The sequence below is a fragment of the Pteropus alecto genome, unplaced genomic scaffold (assembly GCF_000325575.1).
Source record: "Pteropus alecto unplaced genomic scaffold, ASM32557v1 scaffold8, whole genome shotgun sequence".
Lineage (NCBI taxonomy): Eukaryota > Metazoa > Chordata > Mammalia > Chiroptera > Pteropodidae > Pteropus > Pteropus alecto.
In genome coordinates, this window is record NW_006494609.1 from 5383735 (window position 1) to 5390638 (window position 6904).

At 40.6% G+C, this 6904-nt stretch overlaps 1 non-coding gene across 1 annotated transcript; it reads right to left on the bottom strand.

Annotated features, from left to right (window-relative positions):
• Window positions 1-3431: 3431 nt before the first annotated feature.
• On the bottom strand, window positions 3432-3550 carry LOC112473857. Its single transcript, XR_003044184.1, has one exon. It is a non-coding gene; the product is annotated as a 5S ribosomal RNA (ribosomal RNA).
• Between the last annotated feature and the right edge of the window lie 3354 nt (window positions 3551-6904).

Sequence of the window (6904 nt, forward strand, 5' to 3'; positions counted from 1 at the left end):
TTAATGTGGCAATAGAAACATTAAGAACCCTTGGCTACTATTTATCAGGCATCTCTGAGCTTTGACGCTCGTGGATTCTGCCTCTTGACTCAAACTGGCAGCTCTGTCTCTGCCATGTAGCTTGTGATCCACATGACTTCTACTCATCTTTGTTGTTTAAAGATTTTGAAGTCTATCCCACCGTTTCTTCCAAATGCTAAAGCTAGCCTTCTCAAACCATGGCCATTGAGGGCTCTTGTTTTTTCTGACTTAGGAAGGTGAATTCTTCCACTTGTCTCTCACGGTCCTTTGGTCCCTCTGTTCTCCAACACTTTTCAAAAATGTTACCGTGTTATTATATTACCCCAAAGACTCAGTGATGCAGACTCTTACAATTTGCTGATCTTGTATGTATTCACATTTCCCAAGTGTTCCCCAGTCTATTTGTTGTTGAGAGATATTTTTGCAAAGTCTTCATTTCTTCCTAATTGTGGAAATGTGTTTCTTGCCCCCTTTCCTGTACTTTCTCTATTTAAGCATTGGGTCATGGGTTTTTGGATTTCACAGATTGAAAGTTGAAAAACAGAAAGGCAGGATCACTTGCATAAGGTGACATCGCTATCTTTTTATTTTTCCACATAATGACAATGACTGTTTACTTTTACCATCACTTCATTAAAGAAGTTGCCCAGTGGAGATGTGTTCTCATAGAAGCTTTGCTTCCTCTCTAATTCCGCTTCAGCACAATCTGTTGGGCACCTATGGTGGACACAAAAGAAGGGTTGGACTTTTGCTTTTATCTTCAGGGGTCCCACAGAGAAGAAGAGACAAGCAGCTGTGTAGGATCATGACATTTAGGTCTGCCTTCCATACAAGATTGAACTTTTCAAGTTTATATGAAGGTAAAGATCACATCCTTATGTCTCTATGTCATCATAGAAACATAGGGGGCGTCAGTATGTCTCTGTGTCCCCTTGCACCTTATGTTTCTATGTCCCACTGCACCAAAATGTCATACACGCTCTCTCAGTGTTTGCTTACTCAAAATGAATTACAGGACAGTACAAGATCAAATATACATAGATGTTCAATTGAAGTCCATCATGCACCACTACTGTACAGTATTGTCCTGTGAGTGGTAAGTTAGAGCATGAGGAGATAGGTCTCTGCTGACTCAAGGTAGCTGGATGACTTCATGGAAGGAGGTGGGAGATTTGAAATGGGCCCTCAGGAATGAGTAGACGTCACATGACCTGGCAGTAAGTAGTGGGGTCCTTTTGGAAATCAGCTTGAGGCCCAGAGGATAACATTCAGGAGAGGTTATGTCTCTTTTGCAGACTAATCACTTATTTGGAATTTACAGTAGCATGAGGTGGTGATGCACCAAAGAACATTTAGGGCAATGGTTCAAAACTGGGGGCAGTTTTGTCCCTTAGGGGACATTTGGCAAAGCCTGGAGAAATTTTTGGTTCTTGTGCCTGAGAGAGAGATGCTCTTGGCATATAGTTCTGGCATATGATAGAGGCCAGAAATGCTGCTAAACATCTTATAATGCACGGGACAGTCCTATTCCCCCACCAAACAAATGTCAACAGTGCTATGGTATAGAAATAAACATAAGGGGATTGACAAGAAAAAGGAGATAAATATGGTGCTATCAGTAGTATTCCGTGATCACGAGCAGGGTCTGAAAGCCAAAGTTGCTATTATAGGGTATCATTTACTTCTCTCCTTCTCTCCAAGAAACTCCCTTTTCCCATCCACTTTCCAATCACACTTTGCTTTCCTGACTCGTGTTGCCATCTGTCTTGTCAACGGTCTTATTGGCTCCTCTTTGGCTTAATAGCTCCAGAACTTCTATTGGCCTCTTGCAAGTCAAGACCCACCTGGGAGCTACTTGGGGAACTCTGGAAGGCTGTTTGGGCAAAGAATAGAATTCAGAGATGAATGCAGTGGTCTTGGCCTTAGGTATACCTTTACCTTCGTGTCATCTAGGCTAAAAGCCCTTCTGTTAAACTATCTCATGGGATACGCATTTATTCAGAGGGACATTTTCAGCTTTGTCAAACATTTCTAACCTTTCAAGTCCAAGTTAGGCCTTTTTTTTGGGGGGGTGGGCAAGGGCGTGAAAGCTGCATTTGTTTACTTAAGGGTGACAGCAGAATACAGAGGTTAGATTTCCAAGGTACAGTTACTGTAACGTTAATTCTCCACATGTTAATGAGTATTCTCTGGAAAAAAGAGTTCAGAAAAGGATATGTCTTTGATCACTTATGTCTAAGACACTGCTTGGTTAAACAGATATTTTATTGCAAGACTTCTTAGAGCCATTATTAGTCATATAGGCATTTTGAATTTTTAAGAGGAAGAAGTGATATTCTATATTCTTTTCTTTTTTAGGCTCAGAAATGTCAATTGATATTCTATATTCTTAAGCTTAATTGACCATGAGACACAGTCTGTAGAATGCCTATCAACAACTTATTTTTGGAAACATTATGGTGGAAAAGTATAAACTTTGGAGCGATGTCTTCCTGAATTCACATCTCTTCCTCGGTCACTGAATAGCTTGTTTCTTTGGATAACACGCTTAACTTTCTGAAGCCTGGTGTTCCTCATCTGGAAAATATAGTTATAGGCAAATAATATGTCCTTCACAAAGTTTTGGGTGTTCCCTCCTAACCTCACACTTTCATTCTTTATTACATGGGTCTATAATTTGTCATTGACATGATCATTTTTCTTACTGGACTGAAAGCACTGAGGGCCTGGATGGTATCTTATGATCTTTGTATTCTCAGTTCTTCCCTCAATCCCCGGCACATCATGGCCCCCAATAAATGCTAATCGAATGAATCAATGGGTAATGTATATAATGCACTTGTACAGTCTTAGTGAATGTTAGTTTTCACCTGGCTCCTTCCATGATTTCTCCTCAGTGAATAAAAGCTTTTCAGAAGAGATAGGGAGGATGTGGAGTGAAGCTATAGAAAAATGGTAACTTGAACCTTGACGTTTTGGTTGGCGAAAGGCTGCATGAGGATCCATGCTTTGTACATGTGACAATTAGCCAGTGTATATCTGAGGCTCGCTTGAGGAATGTGTGTTTATCTATTTGGCACTCTGTGCCACAGAATAACATTGGTTAGTTCTCATCTGGAGCACTCTATTCAATTTGGGACATCAACTGATAGGAGAAAAGAGATATTGGTTTCTTTAACACTTCTAACCCTGACTGCTTCTGAATAAGACTGTGGAGAGGGTAAGAGAGACATTCACAAGCTAATGAGGCTCTTTCTGGGAGGATACTAGAATATATAGATTTCCCAAATTAGAGAGCAACATGTTAACCTTTTCTTTTCTTTTTATTTTTTTAGGCGAGGCAACCCTTGGTTGACCTCACAGATTGCAAGGACCTTGTCAGCTTACAATTCCTTATTTTTTGTTTTTTACGCCTACAGCACCTGATCTTCCTAGGTGGCCTCCCATCCAAGTACTAACCAGGCCCGACCCTGCTTAGCTTCCGAGATCAGACAGGATCGGGCTTGTTCAGGGTGGCATGGCCGTAGACTACCTTCTTCTTAAGAGCAATGTGCTATAAAGAAAAGGGCTTTGGGCTGGTGTGAACAAACTTGTGTTTCAGTGCCTATGTTATTGGGTGAATTTCTTGCCCCCTGGGTCTGAGTTACCTTGTCTTGAAAATGAAGGTTTGGGACTGGAAGATGTTTGCTGGTCTCTTTTGATTTAATAAAGCATAACTCTGAAACATTTGAGGGATATGTTTGAAAAGAGAGTCTAGACTCCAGAATTTTTTTGTTAGTTTCAGAGAGCAGAACTCAAATCAATAGGGTGGGAAGAGAACAGGTTAGTTGGCTTCTCAATGAGAAAAAGTCATTTCGGGGGGAGGGAGAATGTGAACAAGTCCTGTCCCCGGAGCCACCTGCCTGGGCTGTTCTAGAGATGATTCTTAAGATCTCTGCCTTAATTTTTTTTTAAATAAACATTTTAGAGGAGTTTTAGATTTATAGAAAAATTGTGAATACAGAGAATTCCCATATACCTATGTAAAGTTTTCCCAAGTATTAACATTTACATTAGCACGGTACGTTTATTATAATTGATGAACCAATATCGATACCTTATTATTAACCAAAGTTCATACTTTATTCAGATTTTCTTAGTTTTTACCTGATATTCTTTTTCAGTTCCAAGATCCCATCTAAGATATCACATAACACTTAGGTTCCTCTTGGCCATGATAGTTTCTCAGACTTTCCTTGTTTTTGATGACGTTGACAGTTCTGAGGAGTTCTGGTCAGGCATTTTGTAGACTGTCCTTCAGCTGGGGTTTGTTTGATGTTTCTCGTAATTAGACTAGGGTTGTGGGTTTTAGGGAGGAAGACCACAAAGGTGAAGTGCCCTTCACATTACATTGTATCAATGTGATTTATCACTGGTGATGCTGACTTTGAACACCTGGCTAAGGTAGCATTTGTCAGGTTTCTCCAGTGTAAAGTTATTATTATTTTTTGCCCCTTTTTATACTGTACTGTTTAGAAGGAAGTCACTATGTACAGCCCACACGTATGGAGTAGGAAGGTATACTCCATTTCCTTGGGAGGAATTTTCAGTTTTAAATTTAAAAAAGTATTTATTTTGACTTTTGCTTGCCTTACAAGTCTCTTACAAAGCCCAGGTGCAGTGAGTAAGCCCATTTTCTCTCTCTCTCTTTTAAAAATTTTCTGTCTTTTAAAAATTATGTGTGAAAGGACCAGGTATTCATTCAGTAATATGCTGTTTTTCGAACTTAAAACTAAGGACGTAAAGACTCCAGTAAAAAAAAAAAAAAAAAAAAAGGAAAGAAGCATAATGAGGGCAGGGGTTTAACTAAGAAAAAAAAAGTCACAGCTAATGAAGGCATGGGATTTACTTAAGCTAACAAATGATTATCTTTCCCTGTAGAATGGTTACCAGAATGCTGAATTTGCTAATTACTCTTCTGTGCTTCTCCCAAGCAGTGATCTTGAGAGATGAGACAAATTTATCTTAAATGAGGGCTGTGACTGAAGAAACTGGCGGGCTGAGGAAGAGGCGGCCACTTACCAAAATGAAGTGGCCCTAAAAGGAAACGACATGGTTAAAAAGGAATTAACGGGGAGTTTGTTCTCTGGGACTAATGGAAATTTCTCAGTCTGTGCTCTCCATCAGCACTTCTTCTGGATTACTGCTTGTACCTCTCTGCTAATGGGGGTTGAGAAGAAATGTTTATCCTGGGACAGTGGCTGGAAGGAAAGGCTGTTTGGTGTCTCTCTGGCCCTTTGTTCTCAACTTGCTGCCATTATCTGGTAAATCAGGCCTTTGCTGGTCTTGATTTTTCTGCTACTCAAACCCAGAGTTAAATGTTTGTGCCTGTCTGCCATTAACTGACCGTGTGATCTTTTATCTCCCATTTTCTCATTTGTACAATGTCTTAGTTTGAACCAAAAAGGTTAAGTACAAGCACTAGTGATGTTTGATGCCTTTTCATACTTTTGGGATATATTGCTAATTGATATGTGGCCTCAGAATCCTTCTTCACACAGTGCTCTAGGTATTAACTACATATCCATTGGGGTGGGCAAGCAAATAAATGACTTGCCATCTCTGGACTACATGCTTTTTTAAGGACTCTTCAGTGCTACAGTTCTAAGATTTTAAGATTCAGGTTCGCAAAGTTCATCTATTATTCAATCAACCAATATTTCTGTGTATCTATATGTGTCAGACACTGTGCTAGACACTGGGTATACACTGGTGAATAAAATAGACATGGTCTCTACCTTTGTGGAGCTTACAGATTGTAAGTTCTTTGATTGACATCATGTGTTGTATCCCAGTAGCTCTTAGTATAGTTTATGGCAACCAAAGTCATCTGTCAGTGAGAAGGTTAGGAAGTAGATTTTATTTAGCACCTTAGGCAAGGTTCAGATATATTGTCTCATTTAATCCTCACAGCCACCCTATACATTAGGAAGTAGTAGTCACAATTTACAAATGAGAAAAGCAAGGTACACAGACGAAGTTGCCCAAGGGCCCAGAGTGGTGAATGGTAGAGTGGAGATTAAACCTTTGGTGAGTCTGATGCCAAAGGCAGTGGTTTTTATACCATGCTTCACTCAAGGTTCTCACTGTCTTGTTCTTTAATAAAGAGGGAATGTTTTCAGTAAAGGAGAAAGACAGATTAGAGTTCATGCTAGAGAGAAGGGGAGAGGCTGGACTCATGTGGATGCTGACTTGTAGCTGCTGGAGGTTTTGGCTGAGGATCCTGTGTGGGGCTGATGCAGCCAGTCAGCCCGATGGAGCAGGACTCTGGCTGGAACTATGCTATAAATGAGGCCAGAACAGAAAATGTGCCTCTTCCTGCCTCCTGGATCATTTATCATATCACGTCATACTGATGCCTACCTTTGGCTTGCAATGGAACCAATCTTCTCTTGGTTTCCAAGCTGCTTAAAGCTCTGAGATTTCTTCCAATGCTCTTGTGTTGCCTCGAGATAGATTGCATTCTGGAAGGATGTGTTTAGGAAAGAGGAGAGAGGAAGCAAATGTTGGGCATAGCTGGGATGAATCTGTCCTCCTTGATGGGGCTCTGCTCCAAGCCCAGACCTCTGTCAGGGCCCAAACACCCAGCTCAGCCTTGCTCTGTTCTCCCACTTAATACAAAGCTTTCCACGAGAACTTTGCAATTCAGCTGCTGAATTGTTTTGTTCGTGGAGACTGATGCTGCAGTGTTTGAGGGCCCAGAAAGTCCTCCCTGAATAGCAGGTTCAAGCAGGGTGAAAAAAAAAGACTTTCCTGGAAAAGAAATAGGAAAAAAAAGTTCCTACAGCTTCATTCAGATATTTCCAAAGACTAAGAAGGCCCCCTCCTCCTTTTTCTCATAGAG